The sequence below is a fragment of the Brienomyrus brachyistius genome, unplaced genomic scaffold (genome assembly GCF_023856365.1).
Source record: "Brienomyrus brachyistius isolate T26 unplaced genomic scaffold, BBRACH_0.4 scaffold72, whole genome shotgun sequence".
NCBI lineage: Eukaryota > Metazoa > Chordata > Actinopteri > Osteoglossiformes > Mormyridae > Brienomyrus > Brienomyrus brachyistius.
In genome coordinates this window covers 1,156,512-1,171,294 of record NW_026042347.1, presented here as the reverse complement: position 1 = coordinate 1,171,294, position 14,783 = coordinate 1,156,512, and the positions used below count along the sequence as shown (strand labels likewise).

Genomic DNA, 14,783 nt, shown 5'->3' with positions numbered 1-14,783 from the left:
AGTTAGCCTGTCATGATTTATTATTTATAGACAATAAACTCTGCAGTTTAAGTATCTCTGAGAAAAGTCGTTCATGACAATTTACTTCAGATTCCTTTGGCGTTACGTAGTTGGAGGGGAAGACTCCACTCCTGTCTCCGATGTACCCTTTCCACCAGTCCCCTTCTCTTTCCGTCACAACGACGGTGTCTCCTTCGTTGAAAGTGAGGTCTCCTGACTCTGGGCTTTCATAGGTATATAAGGCTACATACTCTGATTGGATGAGAGACAGAATGGCCAAATGATTTTTAACTGCCACAAAACCTGCCTTCTGATTAGACAGAAAATCAACGGTCAACAGCCAGTGACAAAATCCGGCTTTCTCCTTTTCGACAATGGCCTCTCACACCAGACCCTGTTTCAAGGTTACTTCTGACATGCTAGCAGCAATACCATTAATATCAAGATGATTAAAAGGTACGCAAGAGAAGTCAAGATGACAATATGCTAGATTACAGATGGCCAAACAAAGTGAAGAGTAGTGACTGGCTAAAATGGAATGTTGGGTATCAAAGAAAGACACAATGTATGCAAAATGCGCTTCTGCTTAGCTTAATTTAACTTCTTTTCATTCAAATTCTTCCCTGGAAAAGAAACTTACCTTCTTGTAGAGTATTGTCAGGGTTATTGAACTCATCCACAGAAGAATATAGGGGTCTGGCAAAATAAAGTGAAAAAAAATGGATCGGCGATTCTGCTCATACGCATTTTTCAATAGAAAAAGAAAAAAATCCCTTACAAATTGATCTCGCTTATCTCAACCAATAATATAAGCACAAAAACATCACAATAGCATTCATAAGTGTTGAGTCAATCAGTCAAACCAAATTTACCATACTAAATCTAGCACATTTTCTCAAACATGTCACAAAGAAAAGGCAGGGATTATTTAAAATCACTCCTAGATGCCTGCCCCGAAAAATGCAAATCAAATACCACTTCAGTAATAAATACGTAGAAATATGGAATTAGAATAAGGAAATGGCTCAGTAAATGACCACCAGCTGACAGGCTTTGGTCTGAGCAGAACCAGAACCCTTCTGCAACCTCCCGAGGAACCGCCAAGAGTGTCACTTACTCATTCCGGCTCAGCCCTGCACCCCATTCAGCTCCCCCAGCCACCAGTTTTCCTGCTGCTCCAGCACCGTGATGATGTCATCCTTGGAGAAGTTCAGGTGGTTGTCCGTCTTGGCCGTCCAGGAGCACAGCGCTTGCACCTGGAGGCCACTTGCCACCTGACAACGCAGAAAACATGTCTGTCAGCCGGGACACCACTCAGGAAACAAGATCTGATCTAGACGTACTTGAAACTACCTTAAAAATCCCCCCAAAAATGGACATTTTGATAAATGTTAACATGAAAGTTTACCAACTTATGAATATACCTAGAAAGTTAACACTCTCGTGCATACATGGTACATCTCAGTGTATTGTTATATATGTGCAAACACATGCACAAATATGACCAAAAAAACAACATATATACAAACTACACTATTAGCAAACATAGTTGACTTGTTTATGGCGATAAAATCATGCATTTGTGTTGGGGGCCCCTTGCTGGCCACAAAGTCACCACCTTGTGGAGGGGCCCCAAAGTGGCTTTTTAAATGGGTCCCCAGAAACAGCAAACCTGCTTCTGATTGTTATATATAAATAAAGAAAAAGCATAGTACAGAACAAAATACTGCAGTAACGTGCAAGACAGTCGCAGAAGCAGTTGAAGGCTTCTGAACAGACATGGTTCAGATGCAGCCATGCAAACAGGCCACAGACTCACTGGCACATAAATACGCATAGGCATGCAGTGGAAATACAGAAAAAGAACACGACCGATCGGGTGGGGCCAGTTCTGAATTCTCACTCGAGACAGTTACGGTATTCTTCAGGTAGGGGGCGCTCCCAGGATAACTACCTGTCCATACTCCATAGAGGCAGAGCCTGGAGGGTGGGTGGGAGTGAAGGCAGAGTTCTGCCCTGCCCCCCCAGGAGTGCTCTGTCCTGCTGGGAAGGTACTGGAATTAGCCTCCGCCTTGCTGAAGTAGGGACAGACCAGGAGAAAACGGTCAGTGAGACCCACATAAGCATTCAGATATGACACAGGACCAGTTTAGATGCTGGACACCAAGGGGCAACATTACCTTGCAGAGACTGAGGTAGATGCAGTTGTGGGCATCAGAGCCTGCTTGGTGCTGGCCGCAGATTCCGGTTGGCTGTGCTTCTCGACGTAGCTCTCAGGGAACCAGCCCATCTTGCCCTGGTAGCTGCCATACAGCCAGCCCTGCTCGCCTTCCGTCTTCTCGTCCACCTGCGGACTCAAGGCGATTGGTTAAGGGCTACCACATGACACACATGGGCGTACTATCCAAAACCAGGTCACGACTGGCCAGAAAACACCCTAAAACATATGAAAGGAGAAATGTGCCATTAATAAATTAAATATGTCTACATGTTTATTTATTTTGTCACAGGGGCACTTGTACCCCTCTGTCCTCCCCCCCCCAAAAAACTGCTCCTTGTTGCACTTTATGGTGAACAAAAGGATTCTAGATCTAACTGTAAAACACCCGAAAAGGATTCAGAAAAAAAGAGCTAATCAGGCACCAGGGCAATGATTCAGCACATTTAATTTATGGTACAAACAGATTAACATATGGGGGTGCACTCTGTATACCTCAATCAAGCTGTCCGTGTCAAAGGTGAGCTCGTCCGCGTTCCGTGCTGTGAAGGGGTACAGGGCTCTGTAGGTTGTCAGGGAGGCCGATTTCCTGTGTGTTGACTTGACGGGTCTCAAATTCCCTGCAACGACAGTGAGTCAGTCACCTCCTTGTGTGACTGTTCTTCAGAACGCTGTGTCACTAATGACGCACTGCAGCTATTGAACCAGCACACGACACCTCGGGTCTGCTGATGGGACACTTGCATTTGGAGGCTGATGAAGAAACTGTACAAACCCCACCGCTAATGGTAGCTTTACGTGTCTGAGATTGTGATTTGTCACTGCGTTTCCACACCTCCCGAAGGGGGCTGCATCGAGGCCATAATCCTTACCTTTTCGCTCCTCTAGGCCCCTGATCAGGGCCGACAGCTTCTCATGAATGTCTGTCTTGCCTAAATTGTGCTGCTGCTGCTGCTTTTGCTGCCGGGCCTCTTCCTCCCGCTGTCTGGCCACGGCCTCCTCCTCCTGTTGCTTTCTCCTCCTGTCCTCCTCTCGCCGTCTCTCCTCTTCCTGTCTCTTCTTCTCCTCTTCCAGCCTCCTCCGCTCCTCCTCCTGTCTCCTCCGCTCCTCTTCCTGTCTCCTCCGCTCCTCTTCCTGTCTCCTCCGCTCCTCTGCATCCCTGACAGCAGCTATCTGAGCCCGCTGACGTCTTCTCTCCTCCTCCTCCCTCTCCAGCTCCTGCTCCTCCTCCTTCTTCCTTCTGTTCTCTTCCTCTTGCCTCCTTCTCTCTTCCTCCTGCCTCCTCCTCTCTTCCTCAAATCTCTTTTTCTCTTCTTCCAGTCTTTTCCTCTCCAGCTCTAGCTTCCTTCTCTCTGCCTCCACCTTTCTCCGCTCCTCCTCTTGCCGCCTCCTCTCCTCTTCCTTCTGCCTCCTCTCCTCCTCCGCCCTTTTATGTTCCTCTCGCCGCCTCTCCTCCTCTATCCTCTTCTCCTCCTCCCTCTTCTGGGCTTCCTCCTGCCTCCTCCTCTCCAGCGGCCCGGCGGTTCCGCTCAGCCTGCTCCTGAGCGGCGCGCAGTTTGGCCCGGAGTTCACGCTCACGTTCTTCCTCCTCCTTCAGCTTGGCCTCCCGCTCCTCCTGGATCCTCCTCCGCCGCTCCTCCTCCTCCCGCTCCAACTTCACACGCCACTGCCGCTCTTTCTCCAGCTTGGCTTGCCTGTGAATGACATGATGCATCACATTGAAGCTGAATTTGGCCCAGCACCACATCATGGCCCTTCAATCACGTGATGCAGCTATATTTTCTTTAAACAAACCATCAAGGTCACGTCATCCATTCAAATTTAATGCTTTAACTGAACTTTGTCACACTGGGTCTGTAATTGACATTAAAATTGCTCTTAGCCATCTGACATGTTCTGACATTATGTAGGTGATGTGTTGACCCACTTAAAAATAGAAAAACAAACAAAAAATAAGTAAAAGGGAGCTCTGGATCCCCAAGGACCAGCTTGGGAAGCACAGTGTTAAAGTGATATTAAAAAGCGATTTAGGACAGGTCAGTCACCATTGCAGGGAAACCAAACCTGGCACCATGACAGCCAACAGAAATGCAAAAACGACAACAGAGCATGCAGGCCTTGCAGGAGGCCTAGCTCACCTGACCGCCTCCTCCTCCTCTCTCTTCCTCCTCTCCAACTCCAGTTCTCGCCTCCGCTGCAGGTCACATAGCTTGTCGGCCTTGACCTGCCGCAGTCTGTCCAGGACCTGCTGCTGCTTGGTCTGGCTTTCCCGGAGCTCCTGTGGGAAGGGACCGGGCCCGCACCACCATTAGCGCAGAGCACCAAGCCACACCGCCAACCACCACTCGCTATACAAGGTACAGACACCAGATCCAATTCAGAACACACGGGATTCTGGGCCATAGATTATGGATGTTTTGAGGCTTCACTTCTCCACTTTATTCTATTTACAAATGCTACTGGCCCCTGTACAGCACACTGGGCTAACTAGAGGCAAGCCACAACATTGATGCCTTTCTACCACCAGTAATGCCTCCTCACCTTGATGTCCACGTTGTACTGGTCCATCTCCGACAGTTTTGCCACGGTATCCTTCTCCAGCACATCCAGCTGCTCCTTGAGTTTCCGACAGACGATGTCCTTCTCAGTCACGCCCCTCTTTACGGAGGAAAGTGTCGGACCTGTATACAGAAACACTACCTCTAAGCAAGACCCTTCACCTGCAATTGCTTCATCCTGGGACTGACAATCTACATCTAAGCCCTGCAAGGAAGTCCTCCAACTTGCAGGGAAAACTGCAAGGGGGTTGGTGGCAGGGTTGGCACTCCAGCCACCGGAAAAAAATGTACACTGTTCCATTCCATTCGGACTAGTGTGATGCTGAGGTGTCACCCGCTGCACGACTACACTCAGGTTCTCATCACTGAGGTGGTTCGTGTGGAGGGTGCAGCAACGCGCTGTATCAGCAGGGGGCCCTTACATTAACAACCCTAAGTGCACCTCGAGGTTATATGGTAAGTATTTTCTTGTTGACATGTGAGAGGGAGGGCTGTGACAGATAACCTGGCCCCCACAATCCCCCACTCCACCCAAACCCTACAGAGCCGAGATGAGTTGGTAGCCGACTTGTGCCCAGAACTTCTGGAAACTCCTGTACTGCTGGAAAAGCCTTCCAGGGGGGGTTACATCTGAAAGCTGGCTGAAAGAACGCCAAGATTCTGCATTGCTGTCATCGAAGCAAAACTGTCGACTGCCTCCAAGCCTTTTACTCTAAGGTGAATAATGTAGCTAAAATATAAAGATGTATTACAAGTGGGTGCATCCAAACTTTTGTCTGGTAGTGTACACCTACATTTTAGAAGCACAAGAAGCATGTACCACCCATGTGCCACCATGACATTTAAGTACTTCAAGAATGACTGCAGGGGGGGGGGGGGGGCGCCAGGTAACGCAGGGAGAAGCAGGGAGATCAGACTCACCAGACCTACTGTTCAGCCCCATGTTGCATAGGATCTCCTTGCATCTCTGCTGCTCCACAATCAGCTGAGAATGTTTCCTCTGCCCCTCCTGCACAAAAACAGGCCAAACTCCCTCAGAAAGCTGGAGAATCCTGAAATAAACCCTCCCTGGAAACTTCACCCTATCTATCTATTGCTTTTATAGTAAATTCCCCCCCAAAAAAACTGCACATTCTCCAGGAAAGGTGTGAAGAACAGTCTCTCCCTTGGTTGCCAAAATCTGAAGACTGCTAATCAGACAGGAGTGGCACAGCTGTTGTATAACGCACAGCAGACATAACGCCAGATCACATGGAAAAAGAACCGTGTTGAATCTATTTATCAGTGTTGCAGCTGGTGCTCGTCCCATAGCTGCTGGGATCTTGGACGGCAGCGGAGGAAGGCCGCAGACCTCAAGCTGCCGCTGCAGGGCGTTGACCTCCAGCAGGCAGCTGTCCTGCTTCTGACTGATCAGTTCCAGCTCTCCCTTCTGGATGCTCCTCTTGCTCTGGACGTCCCTGAGTCGGTCAGAGATCTGCTTGTGCTTGTCTCTCTGAAATTAAACAGTGGTCTTATGAGTCCTGAGGGCGGGAATATTGTCGCTGTGGACACAAGCATGTGTACCATTGACATCTGAAAGGAAAACGTGCGTCTCTGATAGTGCGATTTCAACAGCTGGCTGTTCCTCGTTCCTGAAGGGGAATGCAGTCGGTCGGGGCAAACAGGTGCAGGACGGCCTGGTCCTCACCACAGCCTCCAAGCTCCTCTTCTTGGCCTTAAGCTTGATGATGTCCTCTTGTTCTTGGTTCCTCTGATTCAGCAGCTCCTGTCGCCTCCTCCGCTCCCACTCCATCTTCCTCTGACGCTCCAGCTCCTGCTTAGCAGCCTGCAGGGACACACACATGATCACGACCAAACACACACACACACACACACACACACACACACACACGCGCTAATCACAGGTCGCACACGTTCACACACAAGCTAAACCAATAACCAAATACATGCTGTCAAACCTTCCCAGCCATTCAGAGATGTACATAAACGGAGTTTCACCAGTAAACTAGTTTAATTAGTTATAATGCTGTATTTGCCCAACACAGGGTTACAATAATGAAGTTTTATTAACTTCCAGCCAATTATCACAGGGGGGCCTGGAGTCTATCCAGGACAGCACAGGGCACCAGGCTGGGGGGGTACACCCTGGACGGGATGTCAGCCCATCGCAGGGCACAAAACATGCACTTACACTAGAACCTCGCACTGCAGAGAATTTAAAGGCACCAGACCACCTAAGGGCATGTTTTTGGAGGAAGGCCACACAACACTGGGAGAACATGGAAACTCTCAAAGAGTGGAGGTGGGATTCCAACCCCCAGCTCTGAAAGGTATGAGGCAACAGTGCTGGTGAATCGCCAACAACATTAATTTGCTAAACCCAAATGTGATTGGCTGGGACTGGACCAATGACCAAAGAGCGACTGCCTAACCCCAAGTACAATGCTAGCATTCCATACTAGAAAGACTGACCTCCTTGCGTTCCAGCTCCTTTAAGCGCTCTTCCTCCTTCTGCCATTCCAGCTCGCGTTGCCTCTCCAGCCGCCGCTCCTGCTCCTGTTGCCGCCTCCTCTCCTGCTCCCGCGCCTCCTGCTCACGCCGCTCCTGCTCCTCCCGGGCCTTCTGGGCCCGCCTCTCTTGCTCGCGCCGCTCCTGCTCCTGTAAGACCTGCCGCCGCCTCTCCAGCTCAGCGTTTCCCCGCTGGAAGTTCTCCTTTAGCTTGTCCTCGAACGAAACTGCAAGGAGGGCCATGCACACGCACACGTGGTAACCATGGCAATAGGGGCAGTGACCTTTGACCTCCTGCAATTCAATGTGAATCAGGTGATTCTTTGTAAAGATACTAAGAACGGCACATCACTAACACTTGTGTCACCAAAAACATTCACTAGCTGAAGGTGCCTGTCTTTGTGTGTGTGTGTGTGTGTGTGTGTGTGTGTGTGTAAATCCGTCTGTCCGTTCTACTAATGCTTCTGGGGTGGTTCAACTTGAATTTCTTCAGGGACGATGGTGCGATTCAAAGGAAGCAATTCCCCCTGCTTCCCCGTTCTGCAAAATACAACATGCCTCCGTGTAGGTAGAAGGTGCTAGAACCTGAGACTCTGAGTCAGGCTACACAGGAACAACCACCATACAGCTTCCCGTGCTCACTCATCAGGAGTCCCTTAGCTGGGCTCAGTCGAAGTATCTCAGTGTATGGGGACACTCTCCCTTTCTGTAACAAAGCCTCCTAGCCTGTGATTCCAGATGGGTCAATGTCCAGCCTGACACAGCATATTCAACCCCCCCGCCTTTCCCCATTCATTACATATAACTATGGAAAAAAGTTAGAGACCATAGCACCAATTTTTGTTTCACTCAGTTCTCCTTTATGGGTATGGATCTGTGAATAATGTTTTTTTTTCTTTTGCAAACTGCAGCCTGGTTCTTTCCTGCTTCTCATTAATGAAGGGCTTCTTCCTTGCTTTATGGGACTTCAGCCCTGCTTCTATGAGCCTGTTATGAACTGTCCTAGCAGTGCACCTCACACCTGCACTTAACGTTTCCACCAAGTACAGGTCACTTGAGGTCATGATTCATGAGGCACTGTCGGATAAGTGAACGGGCATCTCAAGCATTGGGAAGTCGTTTCCACCCTTTACCTGGCTGCTTTCTGGCCTTTCTCAGTGTCTCCCGTTTCACCATATTCTTGTACACTTGCGTACTTAGAACCTGGAAGCAACCTGACGCTCAGCGTACCTTTCTGCCAGCAAAACCAGCTTTAAACAAGCAGATTTTTTTTCCAGTATAGAGTGGTCTCAATTTTTTTCCAGAGCTCTATTTACTGCTCTGCCGGGTTCACCGATTGGCCACCGGCGGCGGCTGTCTACCTGACGGAGGGGGGCACCAGGTCCCCGGGAAGCGTGAGGGGCAGCGGCTGTCCGGCCTTCGCCATGTCCACCAGGTGCATAGCCAGGATGAACTCCTCCCCTGTCAGCTGGCCGTCCTTGTCCACATCTGCCAGGTTCCTTGGGAGAACATGTGGGAAGGTCAGTAATCGAACCGGGTGCACAGATGGCGAAGACCAGCATAACTTCACCCAGACCATGAGGGGTCCAATTTAAAAACCAAACTAACCTACAAAAAAATGACAACTTACCCTGAGTTTTGTCCAACTGTAGGCTAATGCAAGTGTTCCAAGCATGTTTAAGGTATGCTAGGCTAGGCTATGAAGTTTGTTAGGTGAGCTGTAATAATAAAATGTATTCTCACCTAACAATATATTTTTTAGCAGTATTTTGAGAGACAGACATATAAAAAACAAAATGCCTTTAAATTTTTTTATTTTTTTTTAAAGCAGTGATTATTGCAGCACATTAAAAACCTGCGACACGCTTCCTATCAGTAGGATCCCATGAGTCACAACTCAGAAGTACAGACCTCCTGCCTCGAGCCGTCGCACCAGCTGCCTGACGCGTGCTAACAGGAACAGACCACTTAAGAAAAGCAACCAGCCCTGGAAATATCATGATGGCTTCTGAAATCAGCGCAGGGTCAATTGGAGCAATTAGAGGTTGTTCAGGGGACCAGCAGAGAAATCACTGCCAATCCGGGGACTTGAACTGTCGACCTTGAGGTTACAGACATATGGTCCTCACCTGTGGAGCCACACACTGCCCGCATAGAGTGGATGCTGAAAGGATTGAGCTACGTAATTTAAGAGGGGCAAATAAACCAAGCGCACCACTGCGGCCGTGAAGAATTCAGTGGACACTCACCAAACAGTGGCTAGCTGAGTCTGAATGAGCTGGGATGAGGCCAGAACGTTCCTGACCTGCACACCTGCAAGGTAGAAAAATGGCGAGGGGAATATGAGCTTCAAGCTGAACGACCTGAAAACTGTGGGGGGGGGGAGGGGGGGTTCCCACCAAGAAACCACCATTAACGTACAAAATGTTTCATAATCTAGCTCCCGTCGAACACAGCCTGCAATGTCACTTGTGAGCTGTGACTCATTTAATTACTGGAGTAATTAAATCAACAGCCGGAGCCCTGAGCCTTTTACCAGTGATGCAAAAGTCTGTAATTAATGTGAACTGCTTTCCTATTATTACGAACATGCCTGACGAATCCCTGAACAAGCTTATTACAAATAACATGCTGTGTTTAATTGTCATTAAAAGGTGCTAACTGGGTTCGCTGGGGAACCTGTCAAGTGCAGAGGTGGCATCTGAATAATCTACTCCTTACACATCTCTGTTATGACTGCAACACCCACATTCAGATCATTAAAGGAAAAGCGTTTATGGCTGTTTAATGTCGTCGACACTAGAAACAAAGTTCCTCAGATCAGAGTTGAGTAGAATCAGGTGATGAAACTAGCGTCAAAATAGGCACTGTATAAAAAAGCTACAAGCATTTTAATTATTTCAAAAGTTAGCATGCTAGCCTGTTAGCATGTAAAATGCCTTGGCATGCTCAGATCAGGCTGAAAGGTTTGATCTAGGCGTATAGCAACACCCAGATTCAGAATATGGAGTAATCTCAAAACTTAGCATGTTAGCATATTAGCATCAAAACCAGATGTGTGGGCGTATCTCCGCCTAGGAATCTCGTAGAGACTAGAAACAAAGTTCCTTAGATTAGACATGATGAGAAAAGACATAAAACTAGCATCAAAATGTACAAAAAACTACAATCATGTTAACATATTAGCATCACAACCAGAAGTCGGCATCTCACCAGCCTAGGAATGCCCTAGAGATTAGAAACAAAGATCCTCAGATCCATCTTAATAAGTAGAGTAAAGAAATAAAACTAGCGTCAAAACAGGCTATGTACAGAAAAAACTACAATCATGTTAGCATATTAGCATCAAAACCAGAAGTGGGCGTAACTCACCCTAGGAATGTCGTCGACACTAGAAACAAAGTTCCTCAGATGAGAGTTGATGAGTAGAGTAAAGACATAAAACTAGCATCAAAACAGGCAATGCACAAAAAAACTACAATCATGCTAGCATATTAGCAACAAAACCGGAAGTGGGCGTAACTCACCCTAGGAATGTCGTCGACACTAGAAACAAAGTTCCTCAGATGAGAGTTGATGAGTAGAGTAAAGACATAAAACTAGCATCAAAACAGGCAATGTACAAAAAACTACAATCATGCTAGCATATTAGCATCAAAACCAGAAGTCGGCATCTCACAGCCTAGGAATACCCTAGAGATTAGAAACAAAGTTACTCAGATCCGGCTTGATGAGTAGAATCGAGTGAAGAAATTAGCGTCAAAATAGGCAATGTACCGAAAAAAAAACTACAATCATGTTAGCATATTAGCAACAAAACCGGAAGTGGGCGTAACTCACCCTAGGAATGTCGTCGACACTAGAAACAAAGTTCCTCAGATCAGAGTTGATGAGTAGAGTAAAGACCACTTCCGGTTATCTCACTGCTGATTTCCTGGAGCTGCTAGATTCCCTCAACCTACAACAACAACATGTTGATGTCCCCACACATTCCAGGGGTCACACACTTGACTTGGTGTCAAGTGAGGCCAAGCACAGAGCCCTGTGGGACACCACAGGTGACGTTGTGGATGTGAGATTTTGCGCTGCTAAGGGTGACATGTTCGGTTCTGCCAGTTAGGTATGACGTGAACCAGTTATGAACAGTTCCTGAGAGTCCCATGGTGCATTGCAGGCGGTGAAAGAGGATGTTATGGTCTATTGTGTCAAAAGCAGCTGTCAGGTCAAGGAGGATGAGTATAGAAGGGGAACCAGTATCTGCAGTCATCAGAAGATCATTGGTGACCTTGACCAGGGCTGTTTCTGTGCTATGGCCAGGGCGGAAACCGGACTGAAATTTTTCAAACAGGTTATTCAGTTTGAGGTGATCATGAAGTTGTGCTGCAACTGTTTTTTTTCCAGAACTTTAGAGAGGCATGGAAGATTGGAGATGGGCCCATAGTTAGAGAGAACTTCAGAGTCCATGGTGGGTTTTTTCAATAGAGGTCTGATGACAGCAGTTTTTAAAGTAGAAGGAATATGGCCAGTCAGGAGGGATTGGTTTATGATCCTGGTGATGAGTGGAGAGACGGCAGAGATGTTGACCTTTAGCAGGGCTGAAGGGAAAGGGTCCAGGGAACTGGTAGATGGTTTCATTTTCCTGATGACGTTCTCCACCTCTTCCCGTGTGGTAGCAGAGAAGGAGCAAAGTGGCTGGACCTTCTCAGGTAGTAGGTCGACAGTTGGAGGAGGCAAGATATTCGTGATGGAGAGGTATGAACGGATATTATCAACATTTTGTCTGAAGAAATTGATGTGCATGTTGCACCTCTGCTGTTGCACTGCTGACAGGTTCAGAGGAGAGAAATTTAAGGTCCAGGGCCAGGGCATCTGCATTGATGGTCTTCAGATTTCTGAAATGGATCTGACGTTTTGGTTTGATATGGGGCGGAGAGAAAGGCCAGCTCCATTGACACTACTTTATGGTCCGAGATACCAAGATCATATACCTGTAGATTACTGATGGGGGCGAAGTTTGAAATGACCAAGTCAAGTGTGTGAACCCTGGAATGTGTGGGGACATCAACATGTTGTTGTAGGTTGAGGGAATCTAGCAGCTCCAGGAAATCAGCAGTGAGATAACCGGAAGTGGGCGTATCTCCGCCTAGGAATGTCGTCGACACTAGAAACAAAGTTCCTCAGATCAGAGTTGAGTAGAATCAGGTGATGAAACTAGCGTCAAAATAGGCACTGTATAAAAAAGCTACAAGCATTTTAATTATTTCAAAAGTTAGCATGCTAGCCTGTTAGCATGTAAAATGCCTTGGCATGCTCAGATCAGGCTGAAAGGTTTGATCTAGGCGTATAGCAACACCCAGATTCAGAATATGGAGTAATCTCAAAACTTAGCATGTTAGCATATTAGCATCAAAACCAGATGTGTGGGCGTATCTCCGCCTAGGAATCTCGTAGAGACTAGAAACAAAGTTCCTCAGATTAGACATGATGAGAAAAGACATAAAACTAGCATCAAAATGTACAAAAAACTACAATCATGTTAACATATTAGCATCACAACCAGAAGTCGGCATCTCACCAGCCTAGGAATGCCCTAGAGATTAGAAACAAAGATCCTCAGATCCATCTTAATAAGTAGAGTAAAGAAATAAAACTAGCGTCAAAACAGGCTATGTACAGAAAAAACTACAATCATGTTAGCATATTAGCATCAAAACCAGAAGTGGGCGTAACTCACCCTAGGAATGTCGTCGAGACTAGAAACAAAGTTCCTCAGATGAGAGTTGATGAGTAGAGTAAAGACATTAAACTAGCATCAAAACAGGCAATGCACAAAAAAACTACAATCATGCTAGCATATTAGCAACAAAACCGGAAGTGGGCGTAACTCACCCTAGGAATGTCGTCGACACTAGAAACAAAGTTCCTCAGATGAGAGTTGATGAGTAGAGTAAAGACATAAAACTAGCATCAAAACAGGCAATGTACAAAAAACTACAATCATGCTAGCATATTAGCATCAAAACCAGAAGTCGGCATCTCACAGCCTAGGAATACCCTAGAGATTAGAAACAAAGTTACTCAGATCCGGCTTGATGAGTAGAATCGAGTGAAGAAATTAGCGTCAAAATAGGCAATGTACCGAAAAAAAAACTACAATCATGTTAGCATATTAGCAACAAAACCGGAAGTGGGCGTAACTCACCCTAGGAATGTCGTCGACACTAGAAACAAAGTTCCTCAGATCAGAGTTGATGAGTAGAATCAGGTGATGAAACTAGCGTCAAAATAGGCAAAGTACAGAATGTAGCGTCCCCGGTTGAAATGATGGTCTCTCAAACTGATGGTTCACAATCCTTTATTTAACCTTGCCTTGTGAACTCACCGTAAGAGCTATAAAGTGTACAGAAAATAATCACCATTAGTAGCTCAGACAGCAAGTTACCTTTAACACCTTTCCTTATTCCAAAACATAAATGAATTCTTTCCTTTAAGTTCTAATATCCTTTTGTTAACGTTTTCTACATGGATTATCTTTTACACGTATATTCAATTAAACCATTTTAACAACATGTAACAGACTGGGCCACAGCCTGCGTAGTAGAGGTCTAGGCTGCCCAATCCTCCAAACGGAGAAGGTACAGCAGGATGTAGGTCCCTGTACCCTCACCAATCGCCTCCCTAGTCTGCTACATGCACTACGTGAGCAGATCGGCTAAGGCTCCAGCACTTCCCTATCAGCGTCACGGTGCCAACCTGGAGTGTAGTACTGTTGGGGATAGCGTGATGTTTAAGTACCCACACCGTACCCCCCCCCCCGACCGAAGTACCCAGCAGTAGCAGGTGAGACGCCCCTACTCCGGAGAGAGCCTAATGATGAGTAGTAGGATAGGGTAAATTGAACACATAGGCAGTTTATTCTCTGTAAGATTACTAAATTATTAGATGGAAAGAACCAAAGCTCACATAAAACAAAGGACTGCAATTACCAAATTGAGTTTCACCAACCACCTGACTCCCCTCTATTAATGAAACCCCAGCCCCAGTCACCCTACTGAGCGCTCAGTGTCTAACGGTGGAGGCTTCAAGCAAGAACTCCCGTTTACCTCCGACGGGATATTTTTTACCCTTCATATAACACGTTCGTAGTAACCTTACAACAGGACACATTCATATTAAACATGCACAACAACCTCATAACAGAAATGAACCTTAATCATTTAGCACTTTATACCACCGGCACATTGTAATAATCCGTCCGATAACATCAACACTCCCATGCGAAAGTCTGTTCAGTACATTTACTTCCAAAAATGACCGCCAGAGAAATCAGGCATCCGGGCATGCAGTTAGAACATAGCGGGCCTGCCCTGCCAGGTGGTAGCGTGCGCAGAAAATGGGGTGTGCAGCAGCGATCTTTTAAAACTCCGCTTAGTGTCCGTCACGTTAGCAGAAGTCTTCTACTTCTTGGCCAAGTTGCTGATCACCCTGATGTACATTCG

At 46.9% G+C, this 14,783-nt stretch overlaps 1 pseudogene; it reads right to left on the bottom strand.

Moving 5' to 3' along the window:
• The window catches only part of LOC125726468 (intersectin-2-like), a 71,999-nt pseudogene that overhangs the window by 17,813 nt on the left and 39,403 nt on the right, over positions 1–14,783 (bottom strand).